This window comes from Otolemur garnettii, unplaced genomic scaffold (genome assembly GCF_000181295.1).
Source record: "Otolemur garnettii isolate 467f Iridium unplaced genomic scaffold, OtoGar3 scaffold00051, whole genome shotgun sequence".
Lineage (NCBI taxonomy): Eukaryota > Metazoa > Chordata > Mammalia > Primates > Galagidae > Otolemur > Otolemur garnettii.
In genome coordinates, this window is record NW_003852446.1 from 10,331,969 (window position 1) to 10,355,597 (window position 23,629).

The window sequence follows — 23,629 nt, forward strand, 5'->3', positions numbered from 1 at the left end:
CCCCACAGCCTGTCTCACATTGTTCTCTATTAAAGCAAGGCTTTAGGGGAGGAACAGTACAAAAAGGACTCTTTAAATGCTATATTTTGAAAATGCTATTTTCTGTAGAGTTTAGTAATTGTAATAAAGTAAGCATAGGCAACATGATCATTGGGCCTACAAAAACCAGATATTACCACAAAAAAAATAGACCTGGAGTGTGTCTCTGCTGTTCACTAAAAGCCTAGGTTCATTTTGAAATAGAGGGACGGGGTGGAGTTCTTTTATTGACTCCATCCTAAGGGAGCGTATGGGCACCACAGCCCATATGATCAGGTGCTGCCTGGAACCCTTCCGCACCCAGAATTTCCTTATACAAGATTTACAGGCACTGTGGGACATAATGGGGCTTGGAAAAGCATTGTTACATAACTTAAGGTATTTGAAAATGCCATGACAAGTGCATGTTTTTTTCTTCTACCTGGAAATCACATTGACAACTTTTCTATTACCTGGAAAAAATAAAAAAGGCAAATTTACACATTTTTCTTATTAGTTACCTACAGAGTGTTTATGTTGTTTGTCAGTGAATATCAATTCAGTGTTTTGTTGGTTGGTTTTAGGGCTGGAGGCATATAAAACCTACAAATATTGCTGGATTTTGTCACATAATAATCCCCATGCTGCCCTTGATTTGGTCTCTCTATTTTCAATTCCAGTCATAATTGACTAATGTTTTTCCATCAACAAGATAGGCTAGAAATTATGTTTTTAATGCCTTGACTTATGTGCTGGATAAAAAACATTTTACAACTGATAGAGAAGCTGGTTCAGACATTATTAGTATCTTATCTTTAGATGTCAACAAGGACTTGCACTATCTCCATGGCATATATTCTGTGAATTAGTAAAATTTATATAGAGAAAAAATTTCTTCTGCCCATTAATAACTAGGTTTTAGAACTTCTATTCATGGCTAATGTCTAACCCATATTTACTTATAATATCATTTATAGCTGTTTTTCTTAACCCCAGTGACCTTTCCTTAAAGGAGGTTATGAGTTGAGGAAGTTAAGTACTCATTCTATGATGAATGAATATAATGTCTGTTTCTATCAGGCCTATTACCTCTTTTGGCTATCAGTCTATTAGAACCTGCTCCCACATTACTTCTTTCTGTATCTAGCCATCCTAGATTGTTTGCTATATATACTTAGACTCTGAGGGGATAGAATCCTCTTCCATATAGTTCTAAAATTCTTATCTGAGAGGCAGAATCAGTCTGTCATGAACAGCAGTTTTCAAGAAGTCCACTGACTCTTAGAGACATGTAATGATCTGGATAGTCACTGGAGACTTAACCCAGCTTCCTAGAGGACATCAATGAGTGTACATTACATACAGAAAATAAGAGGGAAATAGCAGCTGCTGGGAAGCCTCTTGCTTGGCCAAAAGGAAGAAGTATTAACAAGATCTTTACGCTCAGGGTTTACTATAGTCTTATTTTCACAAGTTTAAGAATCACACATCACTTTATTGTTTACATCTAATAAATACAGTACCCAGCAGTTTAGAGTGAAAACAGCACTAAGTGAATTATTGACAGGTTCTTTCACATGTCAGAGGGCAAAAGAAAATAGAACGAGAAGAGTACAAACTTTGTGTGTGATGAAGGAACTTCACGAAATGTTCCAAGAACCCTTTTGTTTTGTCGAATTTTACCTATTGAAACTATTTTTTATTTGAGCTTCCTTGTACTTATTTATTATTTCTAAATTACAGCTTGGAAATAAGTAAATTAGCTGAAATTTACATGCTCAGGACATTTTCAGATCATGCAATAATGCTAAGAGGTATTAGGGGCTATTTGTTAATGGTGGTTAATGTAAACTGAAAGTCTAGATTATGCTTACCAGTGGTCCAAGGGCAAAGGCTTCCTAACACATGATATCTGATAAACTCTCTAAGAATTACCTGGGACATATTAAAATCCAAAATCCATTGACCCTATACCCAGAGATTGTATACCATAGAATATTATGCAGCCTTGAAAAAGATGGAGACTTTACCTCTTTTACATTTACATGGATGGAGCTGGAACATATCCTACTTAGTAAAGTATCCCAAGAATGGAAGAAAAAATATCCAATGTACTCAGTACTATTATCAAACCAACTTACAATTACTCACACTTTCATATGAAGAATAGATCACAACTCTGGCCCAGGATGAAGGTGAGAGGGAAGTGGGAAGGTCAGATCGAGGGAGGGTGAATGGTGGGATCACACCTATGGTGCATAATGCAAGGGTACATGTCGGATCTATTAGTATAGAGCATAAATGTCTTAACACAATAATTAAGTAAACGAGATGAAGTATATATTAACCAGTGTGATGTAAGCATTCCTAATTCTATATGAAATCAGCACAGTATACCCCATAAATGTATGAATGTATACACGATCTATGTGTTTATGATTTAATTTAAAAAAAAAAGAAAATCTCCCAGATTATTCTGACATACAGCCACATTTGAGAATCCTTGTCCTCTAAATAGATCAATAGGATGGCTTCTAAAGAAAAGAGAGTTGAATACAAGTTGTAGTCCATAAGGAACAATTGGGGAACAAGAACATTCTTATAGCCCTGGGGAGAACAATTATAGGGGAAATTTTCATTAATTTCAACTAACGTGACATATCTAAAATTCTTCTCATTTTATAAATTGGAGTGAAATTATCTCTTCTGATTTGCTATTCAGAAGAGACTTGGTATAGAAATGAATTTAAAATCTATGGAAACTAGAGGGCAAATATATTTATTCAATTTGGACCAAGGCCAGAACACCAGTAGATGTTAACATCAAAAGTCCTGTGAAAAATGACAGTCATTACACACAGTTATATTATTGAGAATGGAATCTTAGTATCATCTGTCAACAAGTGCTCTGTAACTGATGTGTGAAGTATTTACTGTAGACTCTCCTTTACTGTCAGCACCTAGCAACATTTCCTTCACTAAGATTGTTTTACCATTTCCATTATAAAGCCCACATTTTAAGGGTTGTAACAGGATGGTGGTTTTAATTTTTGTTTGAAACTTGGCAATTTGACTTGGAAAAACACATATAAATTATTTGAAAGAGGTTTATTTTTACGGGAAAAGTAGCTCTTGTCAAAGCCTTTTCTGTGCTTTGCTTTCAAATGAAAGTTTACAGGCCATTAGTCCATAATGTGAATTAACCCCATTTGGTATTTTTCCCTTTCCTTTAAAATGGTAAAGGACTGTTATTCACTTTGGTGAAGTGTTTACTGCATATTCACTATAACTACATAACATTTTAAAAATCTTATTTCTGTGGGACTCTGGCATTATTATTGTAACTGCTCCAGAATGTACACAGATGGCATAATGGATCCAAAGGAGGTTTTAGAGGAACATAGTGGTAATATATGAAGTAAAAATCCATTTCCAGGATGGCAGCATGAAATGGTCCCATTTGACTGCCTCATCCCATGGCGCATTGGCCTGAGAAGGGATAAGTGAACAGTTTAGGGGAAACCTGAGTCAGTTTAAATCTTTGCCCAGTTGTCTAAATTAAGTCTGCTTAAAAACACAGGAGGGAAAAAAGGTCTCTTTTCTCAGCTGAACCTTTTTTTGTTTATTCAGCAACAGTAAAAATAATATTTGTATATAATAGTTCCTATTATGTGTTGAGTGCCATCTCTTTGTCAGGAGCAGAGGTGGATGGTCAATACTTCCTGCCCTGGAGGAACTTCGAGTCTGTTGGTGAAAGACAGTTTCAGCAGCAGATAAATGTGGTATAGCCTGAATGTCACCACCAACATGGTCAAATGATTTCGGAAACAGAGAGAAGGAACCACTAACTGCCTTTTCACCTCCATGTTTTATCTTTATTTCTAGAAAGAAACTTGTTTTCTGTTCTTTTTCTCTCTTACCAGCTGCTTGTCTCCTCATCCCGTGTCATCTGTTTGTAGTAGGGTGGTTCACTGGTTTGCTAGGACTGTCACAGCACATTTCCTCATGGTTCTGGAGGCTAGAAGTCCAAGCCTAAGGACTCAGCAGGGTTGGTTTCATCTGAGGCCTCTCTTTTGGCTGGTAAATGGCCATTGTCTCCCTTTCTGTTCACATGGTCTTCCCTCTGTACCTAATATCCTCCTCTTATAAGGACCTATCCCCAAAATACATTGACATTCGAAGGTATGAAGGGTTAGGACTTCAAATCCCCTTCCGTACAAATTTTAGGGAGACACAGTTCATCCCATAACTGATGGTCTACTTGGTGAATTTTTCTATTCAGCCTGTTTGTACATTTTGCATTTGTCTCTGCCAGAATTGGAACGCTCAGATTTAGGACTTTGCTGAAGACAGGAAATGGAGTTTCAGCATAGAGTCTAGCTAGAAGGTGGTGATTTATTTACCCTGATGAGAAGCCTGACTAATAGAGAAGTCTCTTTAGGCCTAAATGTACTATTCAGGTCACCCTGTTTCTCAAAAAGGGCTGTGGGCAGCCTGCAGCACCTCAACCTCCTGAGATGCCACTGTAGGTGTTGTGGTGCTCCTTGGGCTCTCCTCTCAACCAGGCGAAATCTCCCATTCACCCCCCTCTTGAGTTTACCTGCTTTCTCATTTTGTTTTATTTTGTTCTGTTTTTTCCGTTATACTTTTCAGTTTCTTCTTGTTGTCTCTTTTCTTCTGTCTTTAGACCTAATGGTAACATCTGTAGGCATTTTTTTTCATTAGGGCCACCCAGAACTATCCTGTCCCTTTTATACTTTATGGTTTCCTTTTGTCCTTTTACATGTGTAACACAGGTCTTCACAATAGCGCTGTAAGTCAGCAGTGAATTGTGACCATTATATTGATGAAGAAATTTAGTTACACAAATAGAAATGTCTTTCTTTTGCATTCCAGTTGTTCCCTATGAGTGCCCTTCTCTTAGTTCTTATCCTGAATTATTTAATTTTACTTTCTCTTCCACTGAGTTCATTGAGGCAGAGGGTTGTCGCTTGTTTATCTGTGCTTTTTCTGCCCATTATAGCTAGCACCTTTATTATTTGGTGAATTAATTCTTTTTTTTCCCTTTTGTTTTGAGACAGAGTCTCTGTTTCCCTGGGTAGAGTGCCATTGGTGACATCATAGCTCGCAGCAGCCTTAAACTCTTGGGTGCAAGTGATCCTCTTGCCTCAGCCTCCTCCAAGCAATCCACCCACCATGGCCTCCCAGAGTGCTAGGATTATAGGCATTAGCCACGCACCCAGCCTGCTGGAATGAATTCTTAGTGGCAAATAAGGTCACACAACAATTTCAAGGACTTGGAAGAAATTAGTCTGAGGAAACAGTTCTGTCCACGAGTGGAGAGCAATGTGAAGTAAAGTTCTAGAAGCCCAGGATTGTTTGGCCTGACTCAAGTGTGCCATAAATTCAAGTTCCCTGACATTTGCAGATTTAATGTCTGTTACTTCAGCTCTTTACTGAAGGGAAGTAACATGCTGCATCTGTCATTTCACTGATACCAAATTTGAATTGAACTGAAAGAACGTCAGGTCAACTTAACTAGTGAGTGAGCCAAGCTGACTGCTTCTCACCCACACTGCCACAGTATCCTATTCTGTGTTCCCCATCAGCTGAATAGTTACACTCATGAAGTGGGAATAATTATATTACTTTTTAGAAGATGGTCTCCAAAAGAAAGACAACAGTTAGTACTGAGAAAGGTCTGAAAAGCTGGTATAGAGTAAAACCTCTGTAAGTTGACCACCCAAGGGACTGTAACAAACTGGCCAACATACAGAGGAGGTCAGCGTAAGGAACTAGGCCTACTGTATAGATACGTACATGTGGTTCATGTCCCATCTCTGAAAATTAGGTCAGCTTGAGGTGGTCAACGTAGGAAGGTGGTCAGTTCTGGAGGTTCTACTATATTTTTTTTAAACAAGAAATTAAGAATTTTGTATAATAAATTTTATGCTTTGGTATATATGGGAATTTGGAGATTTCTCAGGGGCTCAAAACAGGTCCTTTCTTTCTCTCTCTGTCTCTCTGTTTCTCTCTCCTTTTTCCTTGAGGCCAGATATTGCTTTCTTATCCAGGGTAGAGTATAGTGGCATCGTGATAGCTCATTGCAACCTCAGACTCCTGGGCTCAAGTTATCCAGCCTCTGGAGTAACTGGGACCAAAGGTGGGTGCCACCATGCTCAGCTAATTTTTCTATTTTTTTGTAGAAGTGGAGTGTTGGTCTTGCTGAGGCTGGTCTCAAACTCCTGGCCTCAAGCAATCCTTCCCCCTCAGCCTCCCAAAGTGATAGGATAACAGGTATGAGCCACCATACCTGGCTATATACAGGACCCTTTACAATGTTAAGGATTTTGACTGTATTTCCTGAACTGTTAAAGTGAAAGCAGGAAAGTTTTATCATTGCTAGAAATATTGACATAAAAGTAATAAAAAGTCCTTGTAGTCCTCGCTAAGCCATTTGGCATCCTTATAATTTACTTTGTTAAATCCCCCTACACAATATTAAAAAGAAGGCTGTATCACGGAGTGCCTATCTGGTCCATTTCTTCTTATGCCACTTTTTTTCAAGCCTGCTGGTTGAGTTCTTCCACTGAAAAACTGGTGCTGAATTTTAGAGACATGCCTTTTCTATTTTTAATAAGTAATAATAGGTAAAGCATGCACAAAATAATTCCACCTACCAAATACATATAAAAGTAAATAGAAACTCTCAAAAGAATCTGCTTGTTCTTCAGATCATGTTTTTTATAATTATGAAAAGCAATCTTCTTTAGAAAAAATATATTTTGAATGGATAACTTTAAACTTCATTTTTCTGTTTCATTTTCTTACAAATAAATGATCCGAGGGGTTTTTAAAACTTTTTCTTGGATTAGCTTAAGATTTTTTGTTTTTAAACAGAGTCTCACTATGTTGCCCTGAGTAAAGTACTGTGATGTCATAGCTCACAGCAACCTCCAACTCCTGGGCTCAAGTGAGCCTCTTGTCTCAGCCTCCTGAGTAGCTGGGACTGCAAGCGCCTGCCACAAGGCCTACCTAGTTTTTCTTAGAGACTGGGGTCTTGCTCTTGCTCAGGCTGGTCTCCAAGTCCTGACCTCCAGCAATCCACCTGTCGTGGCCTCCCAAAGTGCTAGGATTACAGGTGTGATCCACCACACCTGGCCCTGCTTAAGGGAGTTTTTATGGTAGGCTCTAACGTAAACATTCAGGTCACAGTTAGCTTTCTGTTTATGATTAGGAAGTGATTATAGAGATGCATGAATCATTTTGATAATAAAATGGCTCATATAATCTCAAGCTTCTTAGGAGGGTTTTTGTTATTGTTAGATGTGTAGTTATAATTTTTAATGATTTAGGAAATACAGTGATGAAGTACAAAACTAGGTAACCATTATGATTCTAATGTATGATGTATATGCAAGGTGGAAAAATTAGTAAGGAACGCTAGGGGTTTTTTATAATTATTATTTCTGGGTGGATTATAGGTTATTTTTTCCTTCATACCATTATGTACTTCCTAAGTGATATCTTCTGAGCATATACTGCTTTTATAGCAAAAAAAAATTATAAGCACTAAAATTTTCTGAAGAATTTTACTCACTGTGAAATACTTATTCAAGTAATTTAACAATTGAGGGAGAACAAAAATGAACCCAAACCAGCTTTTTTCTTCATGCAGTTTTTTCCAAGTCAAACCTAAGGCCTTGTTACTTTAATCCGGATCATCCCCACAGCATAAGCATCACCTGGAGCTTGTTAGAAACACAAAATATCAGGCCTTCCCCAGACCTACTACTCCATCAGGGTCATCATTTTAACGAGGTCCCCTGGTGATTTCTTTGTATATAAAAGTTTGAGAAGCACTGATCCTAAGACATTCTCCCCTCTTAATAACCAGGGGTTGCTTCCATTTTAGTCTCATTAATTAGGGTTATCTTTTTGCTAAAACTTTAAAATGACAAATAAGCAGGCTACAGAAGTGTTGCTCAAGTTTAAGGTAGAATTCATATCACAGTCTGGTCTTTTGGAATATATTCTGTAATTAAGATAAAAATGGCAAGGGCTCAGAGGGAGCAAGAAAGCATGAGTTCTTCTACTTTGTTTCTTTTTAACTAGAAGCAACAAGGGAGAAGTAAATTAGGATTTTTAGAATAGCTTTCAGCTCCTCAAGATTAGGGGCTTATAAAAGAGAGCTGGAATGTAGTTCTACACCCACTTCATGTAAGGGCCACTCTCTATGAGCCCAGAGTGAAGTTTCACCCAGTCACTATACTCTTGGCCTCATTGCAACATTGATTTAAATGTTTATAAAGATTTCAAGGCATTCAGCTAGTATTTTTAAATGGCAAGAGATTCTGTTTCTTATATTTTGCTATTAAAAAGTTTACTTTGAAATTTACTTTTTCCTACTCTCGTTGACTTTTCTGTGCTGTTTTTATGCTCACTTCAAGAAAGACAAAGTTGATATTTTCCAATGGCAGCATGGAGCCCCTTACCACTACTTTTTCTCTCCAGTGCCAGTTTGGTTTGTACTTTGTTTTTAACTAACGATGACTTTACAGTGTGACAAAAGAGAAACTACATTTTCCAGGATATTGTCACCTTAGTTCCTTTGCCCATAAATTTAGATGTTTTGTCTTTATACATTTTCTGCTATCCTTTTTAGATAGCTAAAGTAGTATGTGAAAGTTGCCATATATTTGGGCAGGATGCTTTCAGATTCTAATTATGTGCCTTTTTAAAGCTCATTCCTCCAAATATGCATTCAACTTTGGCACTTTTATGTACAGAGAGACTTAGAGGCTTGCTATGATAATAGAGCGGTACTCGTTTTATAAAATCATTTCCTATTACACCTTTTCAATGGGCAGGTTCCCTTCTTTTGTAGTGACAAATACAGCAACACAGACAGGGGCATTGATGTTGAAATATCCAGGTAATAATGTGTTGATTTATGGTCTTCATTTCCAAAACATATTGTCATTTTTGAGTGGGAAAAAAACCTGATAAGACTTTCTTCATGTTCTTTTAAAAAATATCCTTCTGTTATCAATGAGGAACAAAAAAAATTAAACAATTCTCAAGCAGTTAGACCATAATGTGAGCTAATCACTTTATTTTGAAGAAAAGTATTTTTAAACAGTTGAGCTAGTGAATTTACTTTTAAAATGTATTGTGCTTACACAGTAGATGGTTTTATTTCCATGATGTTTTTTACTACATAATTATACATCTTAATTACGTAATTACTATCATAATTATTATGTAATTGCATGTACTTCCACTAATTACAAAATCAGGAAGTGTAATTATCTAGTAAAAACTTTATGAAATTTCATGCACTAAAAATTATTTAAAAGGCTATTCCAATGGTCTGGTGGAAGGCTTTTCGAGGTTAATCTTCTTAGTCATGACTTTAGTTTAGAACTTGAATTCATAGGCCAGGACAAGAAGGACAACTGCCAACAGACCAACACTAAACTGGGTATTATGGCACGTTGGACTTTGCCTTTGCCCTTTGTGATTTAAAGTTGAGAAAATGTTATTTTCTTTGTGATTATGGAGTTGTGGTAAAAATAATGTCTAAATGTTTGAGTAGGTATCACAAATACTGTCAAGGGATAGAGTAGTTCTTTCATAGGTGATAATTGATTAGTAGAATTGACCATCAAGGCCCTTAGGTTGCAAGACAGCCAGGCCTTGTATAATTCTATCATGTAAATGGTTTATTTAGCTATCTCTGCCTTTTAAAGCAATAATAATAATATTCAATATTCTTTTTCTTTAGTTTAGAGAAGGTTTTTTTTTCCAGTTTGTGTTTGTATTTCCTCAGATATAAGCAAACATATCAAAAGAGCATATTCTTTTTCTACTACTTGATGTCAAAAGCAGCTTTTGAGATATAAACATAAACGCACAAACATGTAACATCAGACCCTAAATAAAGACAGAAGGCTTAATTCAATAAAGCTATGATGCCTTTACCATTCAAAACGACATACAAATTGCACAGTGAAACAATAGTCATGACAGCAAATTAAATATGACATCTAAATTACACTACAAAGAGAAATCCCAGAACCATTTCTGGTCTATAGGAATCTATTTTAGCCCAGGTTTGAAACCCAGTCTAGAGACTCTGTTTTATTGTCTAAGTGGGGTAATATTGTAGAAGACTAATTGGAGGTTGGTTGAATTAATTGCACATTAATTAGGAGGAAAGGGCTTATAATATTCATGGCAGATAAAAGAGTAAGAAGTATCATGATAGAATCTATTGTAAGTTTCAGGAATGAAAATCAAATTATTGATAGTTGTATAATATCTATATTATCTGTTACCACATAACCTAAATAAAGCACTTGGGGTCAGATATGGTTAAATACTAAATTTTATATCCCCCCAAATTAGTGTTTCTCATTAGAAATATGTTGAAACAGCCACTTAAAATGTGTAACAGTTGCCTCTTTTAAAAGTGCAGCCTTAAACATTAAAAGCTTCAGCACTGTAGTCTTAGAAGTACATGACATTTTATTTCTTTCTTAAAACTTCTAAAGAAACACTCTTTGTGCTTTTCTCAGTTATTGAGTTTGTGACTTTTTTAAACTAAAATTTCTAATGTGGTTTTTTTTAAAAAGTCAGTGGACAGTATGAAAACACCAATCCATTTGCTTCAAGCAAATTAGAGTGTCTGTGGTTATTTCATGGGCTCAGAAATCTTTGGGATTTAAACAGATTCAGTCTAACTCTGTTCTTTTTCTCTAGTAGTTAGGGGTTATCTTTAAATGCATATTCTTTTCCTCTTGGGAATCTTGCTGCATTTACTTAGCCCAAAATTTAATTTCTTAATCACTTTTTATTTGCCTTAACTCTATTTGATAACCTTTCTTCTCATGGTTTCAAAAGTGTTTATGCTCCCTCCGTGAGACTGCATTGCCTCTCATGTATCCTCCTTATCTTTTGTTTTTATTTTCGGTGGTTGGTATTTTCTTTTTATTTTTTACCAGTTGCTTGAGCCATACCAGAGTAGCCTTTAATGGCTAAAAGTTAAGTATCAGCTTACTCCTCATCTTATCAGTTACAAGGGAGATTTAATTTTGTGACTGGCAATGTTTAAACTGACTTTTTTGTTGTTTTTCTTAGCTTTTTTGCTTCACATATAAATTGGCATATGTCTTCATTATCCTCTATAAGTCATTAATTTTTTTGTAATTATCTAAGGGAATTAACCTTCACTTTGGAAATCTAATAATGTCCTTGTAATGTCTTCAGTTACTCTGTAGCCCCAGGCTGAGATATGATGTTGATTTTCACATTTCTGCCAGTCCCCGTTTATTATTTTATGCTATAGTGTTGTGTCCATATTGTGCTACTGCTCATATGCAAAGAAAACCCATCAATTTGACTCATTCTTAAAGTAGTTCGTGTAGTTGTCATGAATTTATTCAGATCCATCTGCCAACAGGACAGTAAGTAGACAGAATTAGTGGCCTGTCATTGAGTTAAATTGAATTAACATTGATTGTGTTCTCCCTGTTTAAAGGCCCTAGGAAACCTTTCTCTCCTTGGTCTTTGAGCCCTGTCAGCCTTATTACTATCCCAGCTCACAAAAAGATAGGTTTACTGGCTAATTTTAGACATTGATGTACTTTTCTTGTTTTAAGAAATTACTGTAAAATCAAACTCAGAAATAAAGTCACAAAACCAGGTCTGTATATTATTAGTTTGTTGTTCCCTGCTCGTCCCCCTCTTTATGCCCTGCACCCCCACCCATTTCATTCAGTGAGGATGTGTTGAGTCTCTGCCCTGAATGATACTCCTTTCAGATGTAGTAACACTTCTGACTGTTTGCATATTTGTGCATTCACCCTCTAAACACCTACTTTTTACAAGACTGTATTTTTTATGGAAAATATCTACATTGATATACTTTACATAAACATTCCCATTGGATAAGGATATTTTCAGATGAGAAAACAACCTAAAAAAGATGAAATGATCCTCCCAAGGCAGCAAAGATTGGGAAGTTTAAGAGCCCAGCAGCCTTTGTGCTGGGTCACAGCTACCCTATTCTTAATCTCAGAGGGAAACTTCAGTCTGAAGGCATGTAACTTAAACACAAGGGGATATAGGTATGACGAGTTGAGGGATCTAAGCATATACCTCAGGAAGACTTTCTTGGTGGGGAAGGAATCTGAGTTGGCCCTTAAAGAGTGGATGAGATTTTAATTGACACAGATGCAGTCTTGAAGTTTGATATTAATTTTTTCTTTCTCACTTTTCTTTAAGTGCTCTATTGCTTGTCTTTTATAAATCAGAGAACCTTGTTTGACAAATGCATCATGATTTTAAAGCATACCTACATTAGAAGTTAAATCTAAAAGTGCTTATTAAGAGGCTGATCTATGTGAAGCTTTAAACCCAGGACTGTAAGCTGGGAGAGCATTCCCTCTTTGCTCCCACTATAACCAGTAGTGCTTCTTTGAAAGAAATTGATCTGTCCTATAGGATGCATCTGTCAAAAGTATAGCAAAATGTTTTCCTATCTTAAATAATTTTCTCAGAATATAATAATGTAAGTATTTTGACATGAAAATGTTACATACTTTGATACATTCACTTATCTTAAAACAGATGTCTTTAAAGGAGAGTATGATAAGACAAAACAAAACAGAAGTAGGAATTAATAGAGATGACAGACCAAAAGAATTTTATCTAGAAGATAAAAACCAAGTTCTGTTAATATTATGACCATAGAATGTAAAAATGTTTTACTGAAAGCATGACTAATTTTTTTTGTTCTTCTTTTCTTTTTTTTTTTTTTAACATCATGGTGAAAGTTTAAACATATGTAGGACTTACGAAGTAAATGTTTACTACTTAACTAATTCCAGTGTTGTATTAGTATATTTATATATTGTCTTAGCAAAAAAAAGAAAAAGTCACTGTGGCAAAGTCAGTAAAATCCAAGATAAAAGAGAGTCTGAACCTTGGTCTGTCTTTGAGAAATTATTCAACAGAGCACACTCTGGTCTCTGTTCCTGAAGGCTTTATCACTTTTAACAAATATGCCACAGTAAATTTATTAGTATGCTACAAAGAAATTTTCAAAATAATTAAGACTAAACTACACTTGTCAAAATAAATGAATGAAATACAATTTTGAATCATCTTTCTTCACTTATTGCTCATTTGCATAATTCAGTAACTTACACAGGAATCTTTCAGTCACTGGTGTGAATTAGCAAGGTTCTGCTATTCCTTGTTGTACGGCAGGAATTACGCTACCATGTAATTAGCAATTCTAGACATGGACTAACGGGAAATACCAAAGGGCACAGCAAAATCTAAAGAGACAAGGCAGGGAATCTAAAGACAAGAGACAATCAAAGACACCCAACAAACTCAAGCTGGTAGACCACAGGGAATTTTGAATGAAGCCTCTTAATTTATTTTGAGAATAAGAAATCAGTAGTATGAGAGAAATCTCAACAAGATTAGCTGACTAAGCCTACTTAAAAAAAAATCTCTCTATAGTGCATGGTGCGCCAGGTTAACCACTCCTGTTTGTTAGTCTGTATACAGCTCAACAAATAGCCGGCAAAGCTTTTCATGGGTATATAGTGGCTTTCCATTGAGGTTTTCACTCTTTGAAGGAGGTCGTTTATACCAATGAGATCTGTACATGCAAATTGCTTTCCCTATATGTGAGGGGTCACTCCTTTCACAGCCGACTTGCTCATCTCTTTTATAGAGGTTTTGTTATTTTTGTACTGCTCCCAGAGGAATGATGGGAATCATGCCCCCCACCCCCATCTAACTTAGCATCCAAATCTTTTCCCTCCAGCTCTGTGGAACTTTTGTGTGCTGATCTTTGGGAACAAAACAAGCTGTTGGCAGCAGCCTTTAGCTCTGAATCCAGAAACTTTTTTCCTTTTTTCAACCTGAAATATCATCTCTTTAGATTTGCCTTTCTTTCTCACCTAATTCTAAGGAAATAGCTTTTTCTTTGCAGGAGAGTGTCATTGTAACATGCTAAGGCATGTGGGAAATTCTTGGAAGCAGTGTCCTCAAAATGTCATTTTTAGTTTGGCTCCAAAATGATATAAGCTCATAGGAACTAGAGGAACAGAGAAGAGAAGGGATCAATTTAAGGTTTAGCTATGAAAACCTAACTTGTGATTCCATTACTGAAGTGGAGGGAAAGATGGTATTTGTCTTTTGCCTAGGCTTTAAGAAATCATGCAAATCTTCAAAGGTTCTAGCTTGTTATGTTTGGGAATTTTAGGAAGGAGGGGCTTCAGGCGTGACATGTAAGTGCTTTGTAAATATTTGTTGTTTTGTTCCTTCATTCTGCTAGCATTTGTTGAGCACCAGGGGCCCTGACCTGGGCTTCTCAAAGGCAATACAGGGTAGTGATTAAAAACCCGAGCTCTGGAACCAGAATACCCAGTACATGTTTAGGGTTTTTACCCTTACTACATAAATAATATTGGAGTTCCTGTGCTGCCTTATCTATAAAACAAGAACGAGAATAGTGCCTACTTCATAGGTTTCTGGATTAAACAGGATGATATGGAAACAGGGTAATATGTAAAATACCTAGGACATTAAACAGGCAGTATGTAACATGCCTAGGACAGTGCCTGGCATTTAGTAAGCATGCAGTAAATGTCAGTTGGGTTTATTATTTCTGTGAACCCTTTGTCTAAACCACTATTAATAGTAGTTAATATTATAGTTATTGTATTTGAATTGATTGTGCAACCTGTGATTGACCATGTTGTGTTCAGATTTGTATCCCCAGCATCTAGCACACCACCAGACAGGTAGTAAGTGCTTGGTTATATTGACCGAAGGGTCACAGTATAAAAAAATGCATGGTCCCTACTCTCAAGGAGCCTAAATATACCTTTTTTTTTTTTTTTTTTTTTTTGAGACAGAGCCTCAAGCTGTTCCCCTGGGTAGAGTGCTGTGGCTTCACTGCTCACAGCAACCTCCAACTCCTGGGCTCAAGCAAGTCTCCTGCCTCCGCCTCCCAAGTAGCTGGGACCACAGGCGCCCGCCACAACGCCCGGCCATTTTTTGGTTGCAGCCATTATTGTTGTTTGGCGGGTCCGGGCTGGGGATTCGAACCCGCCACCTTAGGTGTACGTGGCTGGCGCCTTAGCCGGTTGAGCCACAGGCGCCAAGCCAGCCTAAATATATCTTGATAAGTATTTTTTAGTTTTCTTATTTATTGAAATAGCATTTATGTCAAATATATTTAGAAAGGTAAATTTAATTCTCAGTTCTCTGTGCTGAGAATTGTGGAAGAAGGTGAAACATGAATAATCCATGAACTAGATATGTGAGTCCGTAAATCTGGGGTGAGGCCCAGGTGGCAGTGTATTTTAAATGCTCCACAGGTGATTCCTGTGCACACCCACAGTGAGTTAGTGAGACTTCAAACTTTAATGTTGCTTTTTATCAAATATGCATTGACGTCAATATAGAAAGAGAGACTGGTGGTATCTAGATAATTTAAATAGACAGTAGAAAAGAAAATGAAGTCAAACACAAGAATTATTTTCTAGATAAAGAAAGCATTTATGGTACTCTATGAACTCATATAGCATCAGAAATAAAGTGAAGAAAAAATAGACTAAGGAAGCAAGAAGGAAGTGTTTTCTGGGAATGAGCAAACTGAAGATGAAATAAATGCATTTCAACAAAATTGACTAGAAAGCACGATGTTTTCCCCCATTAACTTTCATTATAAAAATAGGAAAAGGCTTCTGGAGAAGATAGGGATCATTGAGGGGACTGGATGGGTAATTGGGATGATACTGAGATGGAGGCTAACCCCAACCTCACATTTAGGAGCCTCCATGATTTGGATTTCTGGGACCTTTCCTACCTCCCGTCCTCTTCTACTTCTTGAGTCCCAGCTGATTGGATCCTGGGTGGAGCAGCTTTTCTGCCAGTTTATAATGTTGCCTTGTCCCCCAAGTCTGGGACAGGGTGGTAGTAGCAGAGGCTTTAGAAGGATATTCCTGAGTACTATGATCACCTCTTGGGCTTAGGTGGGGTGTCCAGGCTGAAATTGCTTGGCTGGTCTCGTTTACCAGTTTTGCAATCCTGGAGCTAGAAGGCAATCTAAGATTACCCCTTTTTGCCTAGAAGGATCAGGACTGCATCTCCTGGTACCTGTAAATTAGACCCCTCACCAATCCTGAGCAGGCCTTCACTCCACTGTGGTCACATCCTTTAGACTCTAAAACAGGGGGCCAGTTCACTGACTTCGGGCCCTGGGACGAGTCATCTGCTAAGCAGGACAGGCAGCAGCGGCAAAAACACCCAGCGAGCCGGATAAATGTCCTAGGTGGGCTGCATGTGGCCTGCGGGCCATAGTTTGAGGATGCCTGCTATAAAAGTTCTCAACCTTCCTAATGCCTCAGCCCTTTAATACAGTTCCTGTGAGTTGCGACCCACAGGTTGAGAACTGCTGCTTTAGAGGATGGAGGTTTTCCCCTGCCTTGATTAGCCAACTTCATCCCAGTCTCTACTTGTTCCTATTCTAGTCAGACTTTAAGGCCTCCCAGCCAGAAGTGATCCCTTTGTCCTCTGAACTCCTGCAATTCTTAAATACTATCCCTCTTGCATTATAATTCTTTGAGGACAAGGGACCATGCTTGATACTTTATTGCATGTCTAATGGCAACTTGCTCATGATAGGAGCCTAATAAATAGTATGTGAAATTAAAGTTTTCTTTTTCTTTTTCTTTTATTTTTTTTAACAGATGGATTTAGAAGTTTAATTTTTAAAAATAAAATCTATTAACTAGTAGAAAATATATGTGAATACTTCTGTTACATCACATGTCAGAGGCATATTTAAACTCAAAAACAATGAAGGATATTATACAAAAAAATTCTAAGATTTCACTCCACAGTAATGAAACAATCCCTCTTTCCCTTGGACATCCACATATTTTGAAAGAGTTATCTGTATTTTATTGATATTTATCTTGATATTCTCTTGTTAAGGCACTAACACTGGAATTCCATCCCAACAAATTCAATATAACTTCTTTTTTCACGGTCGTCAATAACCACTAACCTACTGGTTATCACTGAAAATGCCACAATCTTCTTATTTATTTTCTTACGTTATTTGACTTATTTTACCATTTTTTTTAAATTTTACTTATTTTACTCTGTTAAAACTTCTGTGGGTTTTGGTACCTAGAATTCACTTTATTTTCCTTTAACCTAGTGCAGAGGTCCTCAAACTTTTTAAACAGGGGGCCAGTTCACTGTCCCTCAGACCGCTGGAGGGCCGGACTGCCGGCCCCAGGACAAGTCGGCTCCTAAGCAGGACAGGCAGCAGCGGCAAAAACACCGGGCGGGCCGGATAAATGTCGTAGGCGGGCTGCATGTGGCCCGCAGGCCATAGTTTGAGGACGCCTGACTTAGTGCATCAACTGGCACGTATAGAGATTTTTTCAAAATAGAAAAGTATGACACTGCCATGCTAAGGCTCAAAACACAGTGCTTGAGACCTTTGGCTTCACTCAGCCTTTGACCCAAATGCTCTATTTCTTTCTTTCTTTCTTTCTTTTTTTTTTTTTTGAGACAGAGCAGAGACTCACTCTATCTCCCTGGGTAGAATACCATGGCATTATAGCTGGCAGCAACCTCACACTCTTGGGTTCAAGCAATCCTCCTGCCTCAGCCTCCCAAGTAGCTGGGACTACAGGTGCCTGCCATAACTCCTGGCTAGTTTTTCTATTTTTAGTGGAGACGGGGTATCACTCTTGCTTAGGCTGGTCTTAAACTTTTGAGCTATGGTGATAAATTAAAGTTTTCTTGAATAGAGCACTTGCTAACTCTGTCCTCTTTCCTCTGCTATTTAATTTCCCACTATACCCTCCAACTGTATTATAATTATCCATCAGTGTGTCCTACATTCATCAAACATTTCGTCCATGCCATCTCCTCACTGCACACAGACTTAATTTCCCACCTTAATTTAAAAAGTCTAAACCTTTATATCAAATGAGGACTGTCTCTGCCCAAGCCCACATCTTGCCCTCTAGAACCTATATACATATGACCAAGCAGCTGGCCATTTTGCCTACAAATTTTTCTAGTGATTCACAGTTCTAGCTATTTAATGACCTTGCTGTCTTTGAATTCCTCCTACTACTCTAAATTTATTATTTGGTTGACTAGCCTTTATTATATCTTGAAGTGTCTGGAAGTCAGCTTGATATAGCTCTCCTGAAGGTGGGAAGGTGAGGAGCTATTGAGAGACTTTGCAAACTGGCCTTCTTATCTCCCCTGTGACCCCCAGCATACAGGTGCACATACTGCTGGCAGTGTAGGTTTGTAAAACAGTACTATTAATAGGCTGGGGCTAGGGAAGAAAAATAGTAAGCACATAAGAGATCTGAGGGTACCTGTCTTGGGTGTAACCTACAAGACACATTCTAACAGAGTAGTCATTGCACAATATAATTGCAGGAGACTGAGCAAGTTACAAAATCTATTCGTGGTTTGCCGCTGACTCACTTTGTGGCAGGGGCAAACCATTATTACTCTTTGCTTTAGTTGTCTTATTTGTTCAAAAAAGGAAAAATAACATGTCTTTAAAAAGCACTCTGAAATTCCTCTGAAAGGAGGTCTATAAGTGCAAAGTACTATTGTTGTTTTTATTATTATTATTAGTGTTCTAGTAGGATTTAGTTTTATGCCATGTAGGTCACAGATGTTTCAATTCTTCTCATTGATGAATTACAAAACACTTCCATCTCATTCTGTTTCACAGCATTGATAACAGTTCAGCACATCTTTGTTTTAACACCAGTTAGAGTATATGTCCAAAATAGATCTCATTAACAAAATACAATTACCAAATTAAATATATCTATGCTACTTTCTATTGTTTTTTTTTCCTCCTTAAAAAAGTGGTTACCAACAACTACTAAATAAGACCTTTAATTACTGCCAATCTTCTCGTGAAAGTAACAGTGCTTATCTTGAGTAGTTTGAACTGTAAGTGGTATTCAGTACACAGTGGGGTTGTAATGCGATTATGAAGTGTACCAAGTTAGTGATAAATAAGCATGATAAACCATATATTTGTATTAGAAATAATATTTGAATTATCAACTGAATAAAAAGGCTGCAACTGCTGGTTCCTTGGGGTAGGCTTGTGATAAAAATAAAGCACAGTTAAGTATGCTTGGAATAAAAAACTGTGTGTGCTTCAGTATACATTACAGAAACCTTTTAAATTTAATGGGTTTTGAGTGTACAGCATTTAAATTACTGGGAGAATTAAAAGATTTGCTTTGCTTTCTGGCATTAAGCTTTCCAGATTAGAATTTGTTTTTTAATTTCTTAACTCATTCATCAGTACAGACCTTTGGCTTTTATATAATATGAAATACTGTAGTTCTCCCCTAGACTTCCAGTGATTTTTCAAATGGAGTAGCAATGAAAAAAAATATTTTCTTTAGCTGCGGTAAAACTTGAGCACACAATCACACAAGAATAATATAACTTTTTCTTTTTTCCCAATATTTTAGTAACCATAGAGATAACTTATGATTAATTAACAGAAAGAATTCCTGGTGATTAGGAGTAGGCTTAAGCTCTTGCTCAGTAACAATTTGATCACTATACAGGTATTCACTTTCTTTAAACAACCCCCCATGAGTACAGGGGAGGATATTCTATTATCATAAATAGTGCCGGAACAAGCTTAACCAGTCATCTTCTAACACACAGACAACTCTGCAGCACTCCTTTTTAGACTACCACATGCTGTAATTCAAATTATCACGTTAACTATCCTTTTGTTTTTAAATACTAGAGTGTTTACCTGAATTTTCCCCCTTTCATCTTCCTGCCCCTCTTCATTGGTACATTGTCAATGTAATGATAGGTTTATTTATGTGCCTTCATATCCTGACTTTCTGTTATTTTTTTAAAATGTATTCGCATGTTTCCATAAGGGTTTTCTTGAACATCTTAATATATTAAGAAGATTTATGTCTTTTCTTTTCCATGATCTGTTGAGTTTTACCTTTATTCAGACTTTGAAATATTTAAGCACTTATAAACTCCTGCCTTAAAATTTTAATACCAGTCTTTCTCTGGAAACTGAGGATGCCTTTTGAAACCTTGACATTCCTCAAAAGAAACAGGAATTTGAATTTATAAAAATGGAAGAGTTTATTGTCCCCTGTGGCGTCTCCGCACCCACCATTTACCATTTAGGACACTGCTGTGTAAAATTCCCAAATACAAGCCACTAAGTTTACATTGCATACAAAACTAGTGCCTGCATTAGGGAATATCATTTACAGTAGAACCTTCATGGTTGACCAGCTCTTTAAGTTGACCTAATTTTCGTAGATGGGACATGCATCACATGTTTGTATCTGTATAATAGGCTTCATTCCTTACGTTGGCCATCTCCGCATGATGACCAGTTTGTTACAGTCCCTTGGGTGATCAACCTACAGAGGTTCTACTATGTTATGTACTAACTGAACCAGCATATAAAATTGCTGACATTTAACCATTTTTGACCTACAAAACAGGATAACTTCACATGCCCCATCCTAATACAGGTTCAGATCAGTCTAACTTATATAAATTGCTTTCTCGACTTTTGTTTTCCCTTATTTTTTCTCAGTACTTTTACTCCAACAACCTCTTTGCTAACCTCCTTTTGTATTTCTGAGCTAATAACATTTTTTTCTAGTGTCTTTCCCTTGTCAGCTAATTCCCCAAATCTATTAGCTTCAGAATTAATAGCACAAAGAATGCTGGTTTCATAGTACCTCCATGATGCAATCAGTACTTATCACTTCAAGTGTTTGACCTGTTTTGAAATTTTCATTATCTCAAAAGGGTAGTGTCACTGAATACATTTACTACCCAATAAATAAACCACCATAGTTCCTTCTCAAATGAAAAAAAAGCAGAAGAGGAAAAAAGAAAAACCACTTTTTTATTCAGCTCTGATAGAGGCCATGCTATGTAATGTCTTTGTTATAACATGGTTTGGCTACAGCATTGCTGGAGAATAAAACTAATAAGTACTTTTGGTTATATTTGCCTTTATTCCACTTTTTAAATGTAAATTAATAAATCCCTGCAGTTTTTTAACAGTTTATTGTCTTTGGATCTTTGTCTCAAAAAATAAATGGGATGTGTTACATTTTATGATTAGAAGTAATGGAGACATCACCTATCACTTGGTTCGAAGCACTAGAAATCATACTTTTTTTTTTTTTTTGAGACAGAGTATCAAGCTGTCACCCTGGGTAGAGTGCTACAGCATCACAGCTCACAGCAACCTCCAACTCCTGGGCTTAAGCAATTCTGTTTGCCTCAGCCTCCCAAGTAGCTGGGATTATAGGCACCTCCCACAACGCCTGGCTATTTTTTTTTTTTTTGGTTGTAGTTGTCATTGTTTTTTGGCAGGCCTGGGCTGGATTCAAACCTGCCAGCTCTGGTGTATGTAGTTGGTGCCTCAGCCGCTTGAGCTACAGGCACCGAGCCGAAATCATAACATTTTTATTTCTGCCCATTTGTATTTGTAATCTACTAGTTTCCAGGTTTATATATTATTGATTTATTCAGATTCATTTATATTTTTGTTATTAAGTTGACAGTTTTATTTAAAGCAAATTCGTCAATAGTTGGTAGTGACAGATAAAATAAAATACAAATGTTAAATCCTTTATTACTGAACCATTCAGCTCTTTACATATAGTAATGCTAATCTTCACAATAATCTGCTAAATGGATGCTATTGTCACCATTTTACAGATATTACAGATAAACTTATTTTCTAGGACAATAAACTAAACCTAATATAGGCCCATAATTGAAAGTTGGTGCCAATAAATACCAAAGACTTTATCCCCCCTGCCCTTTTTTATAGGTTTGGTTCTGTAAATGTTTACTGATTGCTTACCCTGCCAGGCATAGCCCAGGTATCTGATCTTATGGCACATTCTACAGAAGAAGAGAGATGAGTAAGATCATTTCAGACAGTAACAACCTCACAATAAAATGGGGTGGTTTGATGGAAGTAGATTTAGTTCTTTCTATAAAGGTAGTGTTTGGCCTGAGAGACCTGCATGATAAGAAGAAGGAGATTCTGGAGGTAGGACATTCTACAGTGGAATGGCAACAGGAAAAAGGCCACGACTGAAGCATCTTTCAACAGCCAAGAGGTGACAGCCAGTAGGGAGGACATAATAGGAGATGAAGTTGGGGCAATAGGGAGATGTGGCTAGATCTTGAAAGAAGGGCTCTGGTAAAATGTATGAATATTATCCTCACTATGGTGGGGTATTCTTTGAGGCTTTTAAATAGGAAAGTGGTATGATCTGATTTAGGACTTACAAAAGGTCACTCTGGCTACTGTTTATTGAATGACACTAGATCAGATTGTGTATGTTTCCATTGTGGGAGCCTTTTGGAAGGCCTCCCTCCACCAAATGTGCACCTCCTGGAAATACCCTGTGTTTTTTCTCCAGAAATAATTCAGAGACCTAGAGGAAAATGCTAAATCCTTAAAAATTGTGTATTAATTACAAGATTCTAGGCTGGGCATGGTGGCTCAGGCCTGTAATCCTAGCAATCTGAGAGGCCAAGTCAAGAGTATCTAGCAACACTTGAGCTCAGGAGTTTGAGACCAGTTTGAGCAACAAGATTCCATCTCTACTAAAAATAGAAAAATTATCCAGGCATTGTGATGGGACCCTGTAGTCCCAGCTACTCAAGAGGCTGATGTAAGAGGATCAATTGAACCCAGGAGTGTGAGGGTGCTGTGAGGTAGGCTGATGCTACAGCATTGTAGCCCAGGCGACAGAGTGAGACTCTGTCTCAAAAAAAAAAAATAGCTTTCATATGAAAGCTATAACCCAATTATAGCCCAAGAACGTGGGGAAAGGGAAGACGGAGGGGAGGGGAAGATGGGTGGAGGGAAGGTGATTCGTGGGACCACACCTGTGGGTTCATCTTACAAGGGTACATGTGAATCTTTCTAAATGTAGAATATAAATGTCTTAACACAATAACTAAGAAAATGACTCGAAGGCTACATTAACCAGTTGGATGAAAATATTTCAGATTGTATATAGAACCAGCACACTATACCCCATGACTGCATTAATGTACACAGTGATGATTTAATAAAAAAAAAAGAAAAAGTTGTGTATTAGGGAGATTCTGAAGAGCACCACAGCTTTGAAAGATGACAAGGATAATGCAACCTCATTCCCATCTCATCCTGTTTGTTGCATGTTCTGCTGAGGAGCTACTAGGGACCTAAGGACCTAGAGTATGACAGTGACTAGATTTGTAGATATCTTGCCCTAATTTACAGTATAGATGAAGATAAAGGATTGTTTTCATATGCAAAGTGTTGCTAGATACTAATAATTAGTGCCGGAGCACCTTCCACATTGGTTCCAAGTGCTTTATAAGACCTTTTGGTTTTATTTTTCTTTTAGTATGTTTGACTTACATACTTATAAAAAAATGTATGTTTTACTTAAATATTTTGTCTCTTTTGAACTTTTGAGTGTGCAGGTTGAAT

The 23,629-nt window shown here is 37.1% G+C and overlaps 1 protein-coding gene across 1 annotated transcript in view; it reads left to right on the forward strand.

Annotated features, from left to right (window-relative positions):
- Positions 1–23,629, forward strand: part of POLA1 (DNA polymerase alpha 1, catalytic subunit) — a 307,100-nt gene that overhangs the window by 240,941 nt on the left and 42,530 nt on the right. The window lies entirely within an intron of this gene.